Source organism: Nicotiana sylvestris, chromosome 10, assembly GCF_000393655.2.
Source record: "Nicotiana sylvestris chromosome 10, ASM39365v2, whole genome shotgun sequence".
Taxonomy (NCBI): Eukaryota; Viridiplantae; Streptophyta; class Magnoliopsida; order Solanales; family Solanaceae; genus Nicotiana; species Nicotiana sylvestris.
The window spans coordinates 2184392-2203558 of NC_091066.1; the positions used below are offsets into that span (position 1 = coordinate 2184392).

Sequence of the window (19167 nt, forward strand, 5' to 3'; positions counted from 1 at the left end):
CGTTTTTTTTTTCTTGTTTAGATAAGTTATTTCAATTTTATGTGGTTGTTATTAATTAGTCTTTGCTTCCTACCTAATAGTGTCTCCAAAGATCACTTAAGCATATCACACTTAACTATGATACATGCATATGATATGAATGTAAACATCAAGTATGCATACGTTTTTCTAAATGTACATTAGGGGTGTACAAACGAAACCGACAAACCGCACCAACTTGATGATCCAAGTTAAACCGAGAAAAAAAATTCGACTGTAGTTTGATTTGATTTGATTTGATTTGATTTGGTATTGGGTAAAAAAACCCGATCATAATTGATTTGGTTTGATTTTAACTAAAAAAAGTCAAACGAAACCAAACCAACCCGACATTATATGTATAAAAGTTTAAATATATTTAATACATAACAATATTTATTGTAACGTAGTTTATAAATATTTGTTAAGATATTTTATAGTTTTATCTTTTAGCATATTATATCAAGTTTGGAGTTATAATTTTTGGATGCTCCAATAAGTTTTATAGTCCATAAATGTTAGTTACTCAAATAAATCCTAAACTAAAATTAAATCAATACTAATGCTAATAAAAGACATACAATTCAATTATACTATGATAAAAAATAGTGTTGGATATCTATTTTTAAATTTTTCATGGTTTAGATAAAATGCATAACTTCTTTTTCTTTTAGTGTTTAGTTATGTAAACAATAGAACTTATTAGTCATATTTATTTTAGCAACTTAGTAATTTTTAATTATGTTTGCTTTCGTTATGGCTTATTAATAATATTTATTTTATGCGATTTTATTATCTTTATTGTTAAATATATAATACCATGACTCATTTTATATTTATGCTATTTTATTGAAAAATACCTTATATAGTTCTGTCTTACCAGGATTAAACAAGTATTTGGAACATAAATTTTATGTTTTGTGCTATGAAGCGACTTTATGAAGAAAAAATCGAAAAACCTGTAAATATGAAAAACTCGAGAAAAACCGAGATTAAAAAATCCGACTTTTATTGGTTTGGTTTTGTCTTTAGATTTAATAATCCGATACAATTGGTTTGATTTGATAATTGAAAAATCTGAACCAACCCGACTTATATACACTCCTAATGTACATAATGCTTTTTCTGATTGCAGCAAATATTTTTTACTTTGATCGCCGTGGATTTGGGGCAACTTGTTAATTCCTTTTTCTGCATCAAATTTGGAACTGTGGAAGAAATGGACAGTTCCAAAATGAATTGAGATATTTTAAGTCAATATACAAGTCTTTCCATAGAAATGTTCAAATGAAAGCTACAACAAAGTGATACTTTCACTGTTTAAGTGACCATATTTTCTTATGGCTGTTAATTAAAAGACTTGGACGTGGGCATTGGGCACCAGCTGGACCTTAAAATAAAGTTTATGTTTTTAATTTATTTTTATTATAGTAGAATATTCAGTTTTTATTTTTAAAACTTGTGAATTTGATGTTCAACTTTTCTCCGGAAGTTGTCATCCCTCTTAGGATAATGCAGTGATTTTCTAATTGTTTAAATAATTTTTATCCTTTGTTAGTAACCCACGATAAGTAAATGGGTTTACAATAGAAATAAATATAAACAAATGTATAAAAGGACTAAGCCAAAACTTCTACCAAATATAATGAGGATAAAAAGGCCTATCCTTAATTCTGTGGTGTATAATTAATGGAACTAACTTGAAGCCAGAGGCCGACCCAGGATTTGAGCATGATGAGGGGCACCACTGTACGCTAATCACTAGCGATAAAATTCGGCGTGCAACTCTTTAAAAACTTATTGTGTTAGCTAGGCTAGCAGCAGTAGTTTAAAATATACAGAGAGCAAGAAATCTAGCTTTATGGGAACACAAGGTGATACGTTCTGGGCAGCTATGCAATCAGATAAAGCAAGACTGTAAGCATAAAGCACTTGAAGCATTAAGAAGAAGACATACAAGTAGAGAGAAAGACTGGATAGGAAAACTTTATAGAGAAAATGTATAGCTTAGATTGTAAATAAGTGATAGTAAGGACAGTTAGAGAGCAGTCTAATTGTATTTGAGATGTAATTTTGACAAGAGATAAATAAATTTTTTTGTTCGACCAAAAAAAACTCTTTAAAAACTTAATGATTATAATGACTTATCATCCAAGTATAAACAAAAAGTTCTAAAGAAAGAAAGCACCGAACAAAGAGAGATCTTCCCAAAGGGTGTTATGGGAAGGAAAAATGTTTGATTACATTAGGCATATTTCGCACTTTAAAATTTCTAGTTTCTTTTTAATAAAAAAGGAGTCATGATCAAAAGGGCATTCAAACTTTAAAGAAATCAAGATTAAGGGTATGTTAATAGTAAAAAAGCTAAAGAAGAGTCTTAAACTCGTAGTTTCCATTACTAAGTCGGAGTCAAAGTGATTGATGAAGAAAGCTGTGGCATAAGGATTTGTATTTTTCTATTTGTGGAGTGATAAGTTTCAATTTGAAGCTTTTAATTTTAAGGCATGAATTTAAAAAAAAATAAAAATTAACTAATATGTATTAGAAGTTAGAACTAAACTATAATTAAATTCAAAAGAAAAAGAATAAAGAATAAATTAAAACAATTTGTTATTAAGTACATAAAGCTACGTTGTATTCATTCAATGAGCTAAAAACACTGAAGGAAGGACTCGAACCTGGATCATTCAGTAAACAAAGGACTTTAAGCCACCCAGCAAAAGCACTTCTTCCATCCGTCTTTTGGATTCAAGGGGCACAACTAAAATATTTAAGGGGTCATATATATGTACAGATATATATAACATATATATACAAGGTTTTTGCCGAGACTAACTGGGTTCGGTGACCCCTCTACATGCAACGTAGGTCCGCCTCTGCTTGAAGCTATATAGTGTGAATAGAACTTAGTTAATACTTGACCTTGAACTTGTTCAGGGTCCGATTTTTCTCGTCGACGAATCGATAATTCTGATCACTTGGTCACAATAGTTTTCTATAGTTTACTTTGAAGTATTTCCTTGATACATCAAATACCAAATTCAAAATATTTTCTTTTATAAGACCTCTTTGTGGAAACTCAAAAATCCAAAATATCTTCCTCCTTACCAGCCTCCCATTAAGGGAATTAAAAAAAAAACTTAGTTGAAGTGCAATTCACAAGAATCAATAGGGTAACAATATTTATCTAATTACTAAAATAAGAAATACATAACCTGATGTTTAGTTCAAGTCAGTGCACAAATCTTTCCATAAAAATTTCATACGAAAGCTACAAGGGACAAACTTTTTCTTAGTCATTAATAATTGTTGAACATACCATATATAGCTCAAGTCAATGCACAAGTCATGCGGATTATGCCGAAAATTTAGTGAAGAAAAAAGAAAGGGACAATTCCAAATGAGTGATACATAGTAAGTCAATGCACAAGTTTTTCCATGGAAATGTTAAATGAAAGCTATAAAAATATAATAAGCTTATTTTCTGCAGTTAATTAAGGGCTAAATATTCATTAGAAAACTAGATTTTTATTAAACAATTTAGTAAGTGATAATTGGTAAAATCATTTTTATCTTTGTTCTGCAAAGAGATAGGAATATGATATGTTCTTAAAAATTACACTTAACTATGATAAATGGAAAAACAAGAGAAAAATAGTATTTCAATTGATTAAACACTCATGTATTACAACTCATTCAGATCCTGTCATTTTCTTGTAAAGAGTATAACAATAGCTTTTTGACTTAAATAATTAAGTCGATAATAATACATTGAATCAAATAACCAAAATGATGTTAACTTATTTATTAGGTAGAAGATGAGTGTTTTCATTCTTCTCTTCTTCTTTTTTATGTTTTTTCTTGACAGCTGGTTATCTATTTATATATAAGTATATTTTTTTGCCAATTTATATGCCACCATTCAAATTTCAAAAGTCAAACGAGTTATTTTTTATCATAATTTTTTCATATGCCGTTTAGATATTTTAAAGTATTAATTATTTTGATTTATACTAGTACTTTTTATAAAGTTTTCAAATACGTAGTTTTTTATTTAAGAAAAACTTAAATTCAATGTCTAAATTCACGGTTAAATTAATAATGCTGACTCTTGAAATCCGAACATTGCCACATAAATTGGGACTTATGAGAATATACCCGTAGAAGCATTTAATTAGAATTATTATTTTATTCTATTATATATCCTAGCCCTTAAAATAAATTGAAAACAACTAAATATCCAATATCTGGAATTGGGCAGAGTCTGGCCAAAATTAACTCAATCACAAAATTGTCTCTCTCTAATTGCAAACTACAAGGTATTGACTCTTCACTCAAATCCTGCACCGAGTTAAAGGAGCTACGCCTTGCTCATAATGATATTAAGACACTTCCCAGTGAGTTGGCTTTTAATATAAAACTACAAAACTTAGACATTGGAAACAATGTTATCATGAAATGGTCAGATTTGAAGGTGCTCTCTTCATTAGTTAACTTGAAAAACTTAAACCTACAAGGGAACCCCATTGCTGAAAAGGAAGCTTTGGCCAAAAAGATCAAGAAACAGCTGCCAAATTTGCAGATTCTCAATGCTAAACCTATTGAAAATGCCGTGAAAAAGGAAGAGGGTGGGAGAGTCGATTTTGAAAATGAAAGTGGTCATCTTGATATTGCCGCTTCTGATCGTAAGAGGGAGTTGGTACAAACAGAAAAAAGAACCAATTATGACTTGGCGTTCCACCAGTTGAACTTGGCACAAGAGAGGAACAAAAGCGCAAAAAACAGAAGAAGAGTGAAGTTTTGAAGGAGAAAGCATCAACCAACAAAAATGATACTGCCGTCAGGGATAAGGAACCAGCTAAAAAGTCTAGTAAGAAGGCTAAACAACATAAAGCAAGTGCCATTGACGATGGAGAAACTCCTTTTGCAGATCTTTTTGGTCCTGATTCATCAGAAGATCCATTGACTAGTAGTCGGAAGAATCACAACACACTCCAAAATGTTGATGCAGCTGCAGGCTTGGTTACGTTCCCAAAAAAGAAAAAGAAGAACAAGAATCTGGTAACTGGTGCTGCTGCTATTCAATTGTCATCAGCAAGTGATGAAATTGGATTGGGTGGTACATCAACGTGGGGCGAAAATAGCATCACAGAGAAAATTAAGTAGCATCAAGCTCAGACTGTGAAGTTAGCTACCGTCAGTTAAGCCCGGGCCTTCCATTTTGTTAGATTGCTGTGCAATAAGACGTTTGCACGGTTTACATGAACAAATTGGTTTCACTTCCTGATAGAAGCTGTAATTTATGGTGCTATGACTGCAAGGCGTAAAGGACCTAATTCTTTACTTGAAAGCCAGATCATTGGGAAGGTAAAGGATGTTTTTCCTTGCTCTTGTTCATCATAGGTGTTTGGAAGAACAAAAAGATCCAACTTTGCTTTTACCAGGAGTACTTGTTGGGAAGATTTTGTACTTGTAGAGACGTGGTAAATGCGCCTAATTTAAATCTTGTTTTGAGAACAAAAAAAATAAATAAATTAATTAATTAATTAATTAGAAATTTGAAGTTTTATAAAATACATTTAATAAGTGGAACCTATTTCACTTTATTCAAGAAAAAAAGGATAATATAGTAATCAAAATGGTGTTTAATATTTAAAACGACAAAAAGTAAAAGAATTATCTCTAATATACATAGACATTATGCTTTAAACTGTTTTTGAAATTTCACAAATGATAAAAATGGCAAATATATTGTCTTTAATCTTTATCTACTCACTTTCACAAGATTTCTCTCATCTTCATATTCTGCTATTTCCTATTCTTTCTTTTTTTTCCTTAAAGCCATATAATTATTTCTCAGTGTTGTTAAAATAAAAATACTTTTTTTCTTTTGTGGGATTTTATTGCGTTATTATTGTTGTTGTTATTGTTGCTGAAAGGCCAAGCCTTTCTTACGTGTTACTATTATTGTTTTTCATCTATTTTCTGGAACTTTTGATTATCTATTATTATTTATATGCTTTCTGCTGTTGGTACTGATATATTGTCTTTTTCGTCTGCTTGAGCCGAGGGTCTATCTAACCCTTTGGGGTAGGGGTAAGGTCTGCGTACGCTCTACCCTCCCCAGACCAAACTGGTGAGATTTTACCAGGTTATTGTTGTTGTTGTTTAGTTCAAGTCAGTGAACAAGTCTTTCCATGGAAATTTCAAACGAAAACTACAAGGGACAAACCTTTTCAAGTTGATGTTTCACATTGATTTCAGTCATTAGTAATTGTTGAACAGACCATATATTGCTCAAGTCAGTGCACAAGTCTAGACTGGGGTACTTGTTCCTTCCTATTTCTACATCACACTTATAGCATCTTCAGTGAAGAAGGAAAAGAAAGGGACAATTCCAAATGAGTGATAGACCATAGTAAGTCAATGCACAAGTTTTTCCATGGAAATGTTAAATGAAAGCTACAAAAATATAATAAGCTTATTTTCTGCAGTTAATTAAGGGCTAAATATTCATTAGAAAATAGATTTTTATTAAACAATTTAATAAGTATAAAATCAATTTTATCAATTTTTTCTGCAATATTTAGGACCAGTGCGCATGCAAAGATTTAGGACCAATCTTTCCACAAAAACAATTTCCATTTTTTTATTTTTTATTTTCCAAAAATGTGTGTGTCCATGAAATTTTACCAGTTCCAAAATTATGAGTTCGGAGGTTTATGTGTTTGGAAGTTCACGGGTTTAGAAATTATAAAGTTTACGGGTTCGAAATTTCACGGCTTTGAAAGTTTAGTGGTTCAAAAGTTTATGAAATTTGTGGGTCCGGAAGGTTGTTGGTTTGAAAGTTTATGGCTTTATATTTATTATATCTAAATTATTTATGAATACTCTTGAGAAGTCATTTTCCTTAATTTGCGTACCAAATACCGAAAAATGAATAAGATTACTACTTGTTTTCCAAGAAAACATTTTCTCGGAAAACATTTTCCACGGAAAACATTTTCCGTTATACCAAACACATCCTTAATGTTATTGACATCTGAATGCAGAGATATTAGGTGTTTGCGAGCTGTGTTTGAAGTCTTTTAGAGATTTGTATGTCAGTAGAAAGTGGTGAGAACCTCTAATGCTAAAGACGTCCATGTTATTGAGTATTGGAATGAAACAGGTCCGAAATGAGATATTGAGGATTTATAGAACCACACCAGCAAATAATGTGTCTGATTGCAATTATTTTAGTATGCAACCTTTGAACATGTTATGCACAGATAATAATGTGTCTTTAACTCCTGCTTTTGTTATGTTTGTAAAATTTTCGTAACAACCAAAAAATATGTACCTGTATATATGTTGAAGGCTGTTTTGTATATTTCTACTGCTTTGAGAACACACATAAACTGATCCTTCATTTGCTTTGCTGTACGATGTCGCAGGATACATAGGTCTCCTTCAATGTAATCTTGATCAATTTGTAACTGCTATTATAAACAGGTAAAATTATGATATTTCAGTAAAATCAATTCCATTTGCGACGTTGATATATTCAATGCAAGCAAATTCACAAGAGTATGCCAAGGCAAAATGATAAATAAGGATGATAACCACTTTATACTTTAGCAAATCCAAGCAATTCTTTCTTTGTAAATAATCAAAGTAAATTGTTGTTTGTTATCTGGATCTTATGATGCTTTATATCAACATGTTCCTGACTATGCTATGAGCTTAAACCAACACATTAATACGGAAACATGCCAGAGCCATAGATTTCCTAACAGTATTATATTAATGAGCTTCTGGTATCTGGAGGCTTTTATAAAGGCTATGGTGCTTCCTCTTTGGTTATACCAGCCTTTACTTTGGAATCTACAAATTATTGTCCAAAAGAAGCTGCTTATGAATGGAGATAGTAAACTAGTTCATTTGTACTTGAATCATCATTTTCCTAGCTTGCTGTGACATGCTTTTGGTTGTTTTATATTACTTAGGTACATCTAAGTAGGTAATGCAGTTGCTGTCCCAGTAGCCCGAGCTCTAGGCTATTCTTTGGCCATGGCGATGAAGGGATCTTCTGATGGAAAACCATTAATGTCATTGCCAGAAAACTTTCCTTCTCACGCTGAACAGATTGAAGTTCTCATTATTTATTTGCATTCAGACATTGTTTCAAAAAGCGAATGCTTGCCAATGTTGAAGTGTGTTGATGGAGGTAGACAAAAAATGTAGAGAGTACTTATGGGGAAGCACTGAAGGCAAGAGGAAAATATCACCTGTATCCTGGAAAAAAGTTTGTTGTCCAAAGTTTGGTGGTTTAAACATCAAAGGGAGCAGATTGTGGAATGTTGCATCCAATTTCTGTGAGTGTGAAAACTTACAACAGTACATAGACTCCACGTACAGGTAAGATTTACTATTTCTTAAGCCAAATCAACATGTCAATATTCACAAGCAGCATAACAGTACCTCAGAGCTCCGTTCGTCCTGCAAGACGATCAAATGGATCAGCAATCTCAACAACAACAAATGCAGTGTAATCCCGCAAGTGGGGTCAGGGGAGGATAATGTGTACGCATACTATACCCCTACTTTCAAGATGACAGAGATGTTGTTTAAATAATCTTAGAATACATTTCATTCTGAAGGAGACGAAGTTCATATCAGAGGAAAAAAATTCCTCTAGAGCATCAAACTTTTATGCTTTGTGTACTCACACTGAAAAGGGATGAAAAGAAAAGGCAACGATAGCATATTTTAAGCACAAAAAAATTAGTAGTAATATCATAATCTCCTCTCCTTTCCTTCTGGTTCTTTCCATCAAAATGTATCTTAAGTAACTTAAGCATAGCCTTGTACTTATTTCGTATAGTCTTCAAGCTTAAACCATATTAAAGGTAGAACATCAGTTGGCCCTTCAATAGTTTAATCACTCATACATACAATATATTCCAAACAACTGTGGAGATACTGAAAGATTTGCAACTCGAGGCATACAACACAAGAGTACTAGGAGTTGGTATAACATTTTTGTTCAGCATTTAAGAATAGAACAGTCTGCTTAAAGGAAATTCTGCGGAGAGTTCAGTTGCTTCGTATAGTTCTAACTATGAGAAGCTTGAGAATGCTCATGATATTAGCTGTGAGCTATCAAGAATTACATAGATCCCAATGTTGATGAGCTGTGCTTGAGTAATATTGATGGCATCTCTGCCAGCTTGTGCGCACTCGACTAATCTACCAGGCGACCTACTATAGCCTACAAGTAAAGGTGGATAAGGCAATATTCTTGGCAACCCTTATTCTTACAAGTGAGAATTGCCTAAAATTACTCTGAGAGCAACTTCTCAGACAAAACCCCAACATGAAACTCTACCATACCTGACTTTTCATCATAATTAATTCCTGTTATAGAAGCACAAATGAATAGCTGTTCTGCTTGGTTTCCAGAGATATCATAACCTTTCCATAACATAATTTCCCTTTACTTTCCTTTCCCTAGTAAACAAGATGATGTTTGATTACCCAATAATCTCAGAGGGCCGACTGGCCGGTTCAAAACTCGGTGGATGATGAGCTCGTCTCTCTACCCTTCTACACTTCAGGCTGTTTAGAGTACATTTCATTCTGTAGGAGATAAAGCTCATATCAGAGGAGTAAAATGCTCTAGAGCATCAAGCTTTTATGCTTTGCGTACTCACACTGAAAAGGGACGAAAAGAAAAGGCAACGATAGTATTATCATTAAGCACAATATATTCTGTGACCATCACAAGCAGACACGGCGTAAGCATTACATCAAGCCAGGGCGGCTCTTCCTTGAGTGTTACTAATTCACATGAAGGAGCTGAAGGTTGACTTTAAATAGGAAGATGAGCATATTTTATTAAACAACATTTGGGAGAGAGTCAAAGCTCTTATACACTTCAGTATATCAAACTCAATAGGGCCCTATGCTTATAACAGCACTTCATTAAGAACACTTCCCTATGCTTCTGTTTCTACTGTATCAGGGATTCTTTCGCTGCCTCCTATGATCAATAGATACATAGCACTTTCGGAGCTCCTTGTAATAGGAATATCCACATCTAAAGAAGCAAACACTGGTTTCTCAGAACAGAAAACATTTACCTATTTTGTAAGGATCAACTTGGACCATCTAGTGAACTAACAAGAATTACATAAGCCGAGCCGAGCGAGCGACAACTGCGCGAGGCTTACTTTCTTTTCAACCCATTTAACACCAAAGGAAATACAAACACATCCCCTTTTCTTTCCGCCACCAATGAGGGACCTTGCTCTTTACAAAGCAAAAGGGAGCTCACTTTCCCTCCGCTTTCCTCCCTCCATTTCCCATTCACCAATCTTTTAAACCCAACAATGTTATAATTAAGGAATTATTAACAATTATAGAAAGTAACATTCTTAATTAACCAAATAATATAAAGTAAGTCATGTAAATGGAAACATAAGGATTATAAAGATAAGAACTTTGACCTCTATCATATTGAAGAAAGGAGAGAATCTTGGCACCCCTTATTATTGTTACAAGTGGGAATAGTCTCAATATCCTTAGCAGTGTAATCCCACAAGTGGGGTTTGGGGAAGCTAATGTGTACGCAAAACATACCCCTACTTTCAAGAAGACAGAGAGGTTGTTTAAATAATCTTAGAATACATTTCATTATGAAGGAGACGAAGTTCATATCAGAGGAGTAAAATGCACTGGAGCATCAAACTTTTATGCGTACTCAAACTGAAAAGGGAAGAAAAGAAAAGGCAATGATAGCATATTTTAAGCACAAAAAATTAGTAGTAATATCATCAGTCTCCTCTCCTTTCCTTCTGATTCTTTCCCTCCAAATGTATCTTAAATAACCTCGGCATAGCCTTGTACCTATTTCTCCTAGGCAAGTATAGTCTTCAAGCTTCAACTATCTTAAAGGTAGAACCACTCATACACCGAAGTTTGGGTAACTATTTGAAAGCAACTGTGGAGATACTGGGAGTTGGTATAACAGTTTTGTTCAGCATTTAAGAATAGAACTGCCAAATTTAACAGTCTGCTTAAAGGAAATTCTGGTGAGAGTTCAATTGCTTCTTATAGTCAAACTCGGGGGATGATGGGCCCGCCTCTCTACCCTTCTCTACTTAAATACCAAGCTTTGCTTGCAGCAAGGCTCAAACTCGTGACGTGTGCTTAAACTGCACATCACGTGAGGCACCCTTACCGCTGGACCAAAACCCTTGGGACCAATTTTTGAACTATATATATAACATGGCCATGTGAGTTCAATGGTAAAGGAGTTGTCTTTGGGAGAAAGACAACACCCTTTTAATAGCACCTACTGCCTTATGCTACTCTACTCGAACAATATATATATAAACATTATATATACATAAAATAAGGTGTATCAGATTGACAACATTATGTGAGAAAAATAAAGCAAAGTTGATTTTTTGGAGAAACATAGAATTCTCTAGAATGTCCTAGTGTAGTATTTTTCATATTTATCTAGTAGACATATCTAGATGTTCTAGAATGGGAAGTTAAGAAAAATCTAGATATTCTAGAGTTTTGGATATTTAAGGAAGATATTAGTAGAATGTGATAGAATTGTCTAGATTATTTTTGTATCTAAAATCATCTCTAGACTAGTATAAATAGGGGGTGTCTTGTTCATTTGTAAGTAAGCCAAAAAAAATCAAGAAAAACTTCTTTCCTAAATAAGTTCTTCTATCTAAAATCTCTCTTCTCTTTTCAAGCTTCCTCTTCTTTAGTTGAATCCTCCAATCTTGGTTAATGATCTTGGGCTAGCAGAAGGTCTCCGAATAATACTCTTCTTCTGCTATTCTTTACATGGCATCAGAGCCTTAAGTCGGCTTCTGGATTTCAAGGTCGGGTTAGTGGTTGATTCAACTGGTTTCTCTAAATGGATTTGGGTTTGTCGTGCTAATGGACTGGGGATTGAGTTATTGAACCAGTCCAACTACAAGTAATGGAAGACTTGTATGGAGTCATACCTTGTTGGCGAGGATTTGTGGGAAGTTGTCAATAGGAGTAACACAAGTCCTCCTGCTAACGCATCGGAAAATAGCAATGCACGTAAGAAGTGGAAGCAGATTAATGCTAAGGCGGAGTTTATCCTAAAGAGGTCCATTTCTTATAATTTATTTGATCATATTATAAAGTGTAAATCAACTCATGAAATATGGAGGACCTTCGATCTGCTGTTCAACAAGAAGGATGAAGTTCGGCTACAGATTTTGGAGAACGAGTTAGCTAACACCACTCAAGGTAATCTCTCGATCGCTGAGTATTTTTTGAAGGTTAAAAATCTGTGTTCTAAAATTTCTCTATTGAATCCGGACGAGGCCATCTTTGAAGCACGAATAAGAAGAATTATTATTCGTGGCTTAAAGCCAGAATATATTCCCTTTGTTACATCGATTCAAGGATGGGTTCAACAACCATCTTTGGAAGAATTTGAGAATTTGCTATCGTCACAAGAGCTATTAGCCAAACAGATGGCTGGTGTATCTATCAAAGAAGGGGAAGGAAATGCTCTTGTCGCCGATAAGAGGAACTTTAAAGGGAAATCAAGAGATAGCATGTACTTTCCATCCTCAAGTGGTTCGAGCTCGCTAGGAAAGAAGGGGAGTCTTCCAGCAACGGTAAAAAGCCTTTAAAATGTTACCGTTGTGGCAAAGTCGAGCACATAAAATGATATTGTCGAGCCAAAGAGAGCAATATATCTCAAATCGAGGAAGTTGCTGAAGAAGAAGAAGAAAAAGAAGAAGACTGGGGAAAGTGCTTCACAGCGGAGACTCAAGCAATAAATGCCATGGCTTCCATAAATTTTGAAAGAGACTGATTGTGGATTCAGGATGTGGGCACCATCTCACTGGAGATCAATCCAAATTCTCCACCTTTCGCGAATACAACGGACATGAGGTCATTGTTACAGCAGATAATACAGTCCATAATGTGGAGAAGGAAGGCACTGCTGTGATCAACGAAAAGCAAAAAGACACTATCACCCTCAACAGTGTCTTTCACGTTCCAGGTATGAAGAAAAATCTATGTTCAGTTGCAAATGCTGTATATGCTGGAAACTATTTGCTATTTGGCCCACGTGATGTGAAGTTCCTCCGAAATATCAAGGTACTCGAGGCAGATAGCGTTCACTCAGGTAAGAGAGTTAACGATTTATATGTCTTATCTGCCTCTAATTCATATATTGAGAAGATGAGTAGCAATGATAATACACATCTTTGGCATGCTAGACTTGGACATCTAAGCATGGATAAATTAAAAGCCATGGTAAAGTTGAATCTAGTAAAAGGTTTGCCTAACTTAAGAAATTTTGATGGAGGAGAGGTTTGTGAAGGATGTCAATATGGAAAGGCACATCGTCTTCCATTTGACAGATCCTTGTCAAGGTGCAATGCCCCACTAGAACTTATTCACAGTGACTTGATGGGGCCAACGAGAACTCCTTCATTTTCAGGCTACTCTTATATTCTAATTTTCATTGATGATTTTACTAGATTCACTTGGGTTTATTTTATTAAGCACAAGTCAGAAGTTTTCAGTAAGTTTGTGGAGTTCAAAGAAACAGTTGAAGGTGAACTCGATTCCAGAATAAGGCGGTTGCGAACTGATAATTGTGGTGAGTTTACATCAGATGAGTTTCTTTTCTTTTGTCGCCAGTATGGCATTAAAAGAGAGCTGGCATGCGCTGATACGCCACAACAAAATGGAGTGGCTGAAAGGAAGATCCGACACTTAACTGAGACATGTAAGAGTTGGCTTCATGCCAAGAATTTACCTAGAGCCTTGTGGGCTGAAGGTATGAAATGTGCAGCGTACGTGATTAACAGGACGCCGCTTTCTCCAAATAATATGAAGTCTCCCTGTGAATTAATATTTGGAGAAAAGCCTAGCGTGAAACACCTCAGGGTTTTTGGCTCTATTTGTTATGTTCACATTCTGGATTCTCAAAGGAGCAAGTTAGATGTCAAGGCAAGGAAATACATCTTTGTCGGATATGATGGAAGGAAAAAGGGATGGAAGTGCATGGATCCTAAAACTCATCTCTTTGTTGTCTCAAGGGATGTCATATTCGATGAAGTGTCTTTGTATTATGGAGCTGCATTTGACGGAGCAAGTTCAAAAACCTTAAATAATGGAGATTCAAGCTTGCCCATTGCAGGTGCTTCTCTAGATAATACAACTGCCGAGGAGTTAAGAGAAAGGGGGAGTCCTGGACCTAAACAACATGAAACTCAACAAGAAGATGATTCAAGTGGTTCAGGAAGGCCAAAAAGAACTATTATCAAGCCAGCTCGCTTCAGAGATGAAAATTTTGTCAGTACATATTCATGTTTCTTTGCAGGACCTATTAAAGAACCTTCAGTCTTGGGGGAAGCAAGAGGAGCCAGAAAAATAGTATTGAGACCTTCACCAAGACATGTCCTAAAACATTGGTTGAGTTCTTTTGCGACAAGTGTGGGGTAGCTTTCAAAAAATCACTTTAAGGGGGAGTGTGAGAAAATAAAGTAAAGTTGATTTTTTGGAGAAACATAGAATTCTCTAGAATGTCCTAGTGTAGTATTCTTCATATTTATCTAGTAGACATATCTAGATGTTCTAGAATGAGAAGTTAAGAAAAATCTAGATATTCTAGAGTCTTGGATATTTAAGGAAGATATTAGTAGAATGTGATAGAATTGTCTAGATTATTTTTGTATCTAGAATCATCTCTAGACTAGTATAAATAGGGGGGGGGGGGTCTTGTTCATTTGTAAGTAAGCCAAAAAAATTAAGAAAACCTTCTTTCCTAAATAAGTTCTCCTATCTAAAATCTCTCTTCTCTTTTCAAGCTTCCTCTTCTTTAGTTGAATCCTCCAATCTTGGTTAACGATCGTGTGCTAGCAGAAGGTCTCCTAATAATACTCTTCTTCTGCTATTCTTTACACATTATACATGCTTATAAAGATTGGTACTTGATTTTACACCGAAACAAGGAGGTAATTTTGGCATCCTTTATTCATTCTAACAGTAGGAATAGCCTCAAATTCCTCATTCTTACAGAAGATAACTGAATATGGAAGAAATCCATCATACATACTGACTTCTAAACTTCCCATCAACATCAATGTCTTATTCCAAAGACATCAAAAACCTCTACATAACGCCGTATCTTTCTGATTTCATATTTGAAGTAAACAAGATGATCTTTGAACTGTAAATAACAACAAGGGTGTGTGAGTTCAAGGATAAAGGATTTGTCTTTGCAAGAAAGACAATTCCTTTTCAGCAGCACACACTGCCTTCAGCTCGGAACAAACAAATAATATATGAAGAATTTCGCAATATATATTTATACATAAAGTCCGCATTGATTGTCACACCACCTTTTGACTCAAACTACTCGATCGCGAAGCTAAATATAAACCAATATTAACAACATCAATTAACCTAAACTACAAGGAGTACTAGATTTAGACATAAAAAATATTACCCCCTCAGTTTCATTTGATCTGTCTTAGTTTTGACTGGTCACGGAATTTAAGAAAGTCAGATTGTTTAATCTTCTAAAATTAAACTAACGATATGTGTAATATATTAAAAAGTACTTTGCATCCTTGTGGTTTTAAACATGCCGGATGAAATATTAGAATTAAAGAATTATTACCAAATATAGAAAGTGACATTCTTTATTAAACAATAATATAAAGTAAAACGCACAAATTGAAATATATGGAGTATAAAGATAAGAACTTTGACCTCTATCATATTGAAGAAAGGAGAGAATCTTGGCACCCCTTATTATTCTTACTAGTGGGAATAGTTTCAAAATCCTTAGCAGGCAACTTCTCAGACAAAAACCTTTTCTAAAATAACTTAGTACGAAAAATGCACCTTTAAACAATATACGTAATCGTACGGGTAAGTAAGGACTAGAATTTATTCTCATTTTTTCTATTTAAAAACAAAAGAAAAAGAAAAAATGACAGCAACATTTACAACACAAATAAAATAAAACTCAAAAGCATGTATTAATCTTCATGTTCCTTGTGGCATTTGCTGTTGAAAACATCTATAGTACAGAGTCTTTTTTCATTCATCTACTATTTCAACTGGACACATTCTTTGCCTACATTTAATTCATACAAGTTAAAATCAAGTTAGATACAAAATAAATAATCTCAATTCTCATGCATTAATAAAGATACACTTACCAATCTAATAAGCCAAGATATATTCAAATGAAGACATACAATACCAGTACTTAATATAAAAGGGCCGTCCAATGCACTAAGCTCTCGTTATGCACGGGGCCCGGAGAAGGCCCTAACCATAAGGGTCCATTGTAGACAGTCATACCCTACATTTCTGTAAGAGGATGTTTCCACGGCTCGAACCCGTGACCTTCTGAAATACCAGTTAATATAAACTAAGCAAAACAAAAATCAGAGATAGAGCTTAATATGAATATATACCTGAAATTACATATTGGGCGACTGAAACTTGTCTAGACACCATTATTTCTTCTTCTGTGACGCCTTTGGCCTCTCTGCTTCTTTCGCCTTCTCACGGTGATTTTGTGTTTTAGTTCTTCAACAATCCAAGAAAGCCAATTAGGATTTCGAGCTAAAAGCATGATATATGCAATGGATAATCCAATAATCAGTCCACTTCCATATCCCATAAGAGCAGCTTTCCAAAAATCTTTGAGAAATTCAGAAATACTTTCTTCATCCAAAACGCATGTTGTGTTGTTTGTCTCGGGAATCCTGCTATTTCCACAACCTTCCGAAACTGGGAATCCACGCAATCTATCATTATCTTCGTATGAGTTATTCATAAAGGTATGGAATTGAGGTCCTTGAGGAATGCATCCTTGGAGATGATTGTGGGAGAGGTTTAAGAATTCAAGATACGTAAGAGAAGCAAGTTGTTTTGGTATTTCTCCTGAAAGCTGGTTATATTTAAGGTCTAATGTTTCCACTAGAGATAATTTTCCGAGTGATGATGGTATATCACCAATCTATTATGAGACAAATTCAACACACGCAGTGCAATGAGATCTCCCAGAAGACTAGGAATATGTCCTTCAAATTTGTTACTTGAAAGATCGATAGTGGTGTACAAAGATAAGATTCTCACAACGTCAAGCTCCAGTCCCTTTGTCACAACAACTACCGAGTCTTCGTAATATCCATTTCTTTTTGCCGTCTTTGTTTGATTAGCTTTCATCATGTCTTTGAAATATTGAAAAAGACTTGTTGGCAACTCTGCTGTAAATGTATTGCAAGAGAGATCCAATATCTGAAGATGATGAAACAAGTTTTTAGTCTTTGAAGCACTGATGGGTCCATGCAATTTATTGGATCGCAAGCTTAAAACTTGTAACTGCGGAAGTGTTCCCAGCCATATAGGGAATGTATCATTGAGGTGATTGTTTCCCAAATCAAGAACTTTCAACTCTTTGTAATTGGCTAAGGATTTCGAGATTTTTCCCTCTAGCTTATTGCTATACAAGTTGAAGCTTGTCAGGATACTTCCAACTCTAAAAGTTGTTTGGAGATTCCCAGAAAGAAATTGTGTTGCATATCGAAAACATGGAGGTTGCTCATGTTACCCAAACATTGTGGAATCTCTCCCTTCAAATTGTTTCTTGCCAAGTCTAAAACACTTAATGATGTCAAATTGCAGACAGAAGAAGGGATCTTCCCAGAAAGAAAATTGTGTTGCATATCCAAAACATGGAGGTTGCTCATGTTACCCAAACATTGTGGAATTGCTCCCTTCAAATTGTTTCTTGCCAAATCTAAAACACTTAATGATTTCAAATTGCAGACAGAAGAAGAGTTCTTCCTAGAAAGAAAATTGTGTTGCATATCCAAAACATGGAGGTTGCTCATGTTACCCAAACATTGTGGAATTGCTCCCTTCAAATTGTTTCTTGCCAAATCTAGAATTTGTAATGATGTCAAATAGAAAAAAAGAAGAAGGGATCTCACCACTGAGACTATTATTTGATATGAAAAAATTATATAGAAAGGACGGTAGAATACGTAGCGATCCTTGAAGAAAATTGGATCGCAAATCTAGAGTACTTAGTTGAAAAAATGATGGAAAATGGTCAATACTTGTCAACATGTTGTGAGATAGATTAAGAGTATGCAGTGACTGCATTCAATTAGACCATGCCCAATCAGGAATTGTTCTTTCAATATTGTTATTTGAAAGATCCAAGATATCAAGATTCTTTGCCGATCTCAAAAAATCCAGTTTTTTTACTTCAAAACCTGACAAGTATATTTCTGTAAGAGATTCATGCAAGGTAGACTTGACGTTGTTGTCACTGGTCAGCGAAATACTATTATATGAAAGATCCAGATCGGTAAGTTGTTTGAGGTTTAAAAAGAGGCTGACGTCTACATTGCCACTAAAATTGTTAGATGAAAGATCAAGTCCTGTTAGATTCACAAGGTTTTGAATTGACATGGGAAGATGGCCTTGCAACCGATTCCCTCCTAAGTAAATCTCGACTAGTGAATTGGACTTGAAATCCTCAAGCTGACCAGAAAAGTGGTTAAAACTCAAGTATAGACCCGTTAGTGATGGAAGCGTGTATATCCACGATGGTATTTCTCCGTTCAGGTTGTTACTTGATAGATCAAGTTCCTCCGGATTCTGCAGTCCACTTATAAACAGAGGAATTGGTCCTCCAAGATCATTATTTCCAAGGTCCATAGACTCTGTACGAGTGAGATTCCAAAGAGATTCCGGAATCGACCTCGAGAGATTGCAAGAAATAAGATCCAGTTGCTGCAGTGAAGTTAGATAGCCAAAAGATTCGGGCAGAAAATTACCAGAAAAATTCACTTCAATGTGAGATAACACCCTGAGAGATGCACTGTTGTTCCATTTGGTCTTTGGAAAATAACCACTAAGCTGATCATTTTCATCTAAGTTAAGAACTTACAAGTTTGGCAAGTGAAAAATACTCTCAGGTAATGCCCCATGTTATTCTGTCCACGCAAACATTAGAGTTTCTATATGAGAAGAGATATTTGGAGGAATGGTGGAAGAGATGCTTACATATGAAAGATCAAGCTCTCTTAATTGGGTCAAATTCTG

General features: G+C 34.6%; 1 long non-coding RNA gene and 1 pseudogene across 1 annotated transcript; one reads left to right on the forward strand and one right to left on the reverse strand.

Annotated features, from left to right (window-relative positions):
* The first annotated feature begins 4242 nt into the window (after nt 1-4242).
* Nucleotides 4243-8087, forward strand: LOC104225712 (uncharacterized). The gene is made up of 3 exons (XR_011402936.1): nt 4243-5385; nt 7455-7512; nt 8007-8087. It is a non-coding gene; the product is annotated as an uncharacterized lncRNA (long non-coding RNA).
* An 8465-nt stretch (nt 8088-16552) lies between these two features.
* LOC104225718 (receptor-like protein Cf-9 homolog) lies at nt 16553-18780 on the reverse strand (annotated as a pseudogene).
* Between the last annotated feature and the right edge of the window lie 387 nt (nt 18781-19167).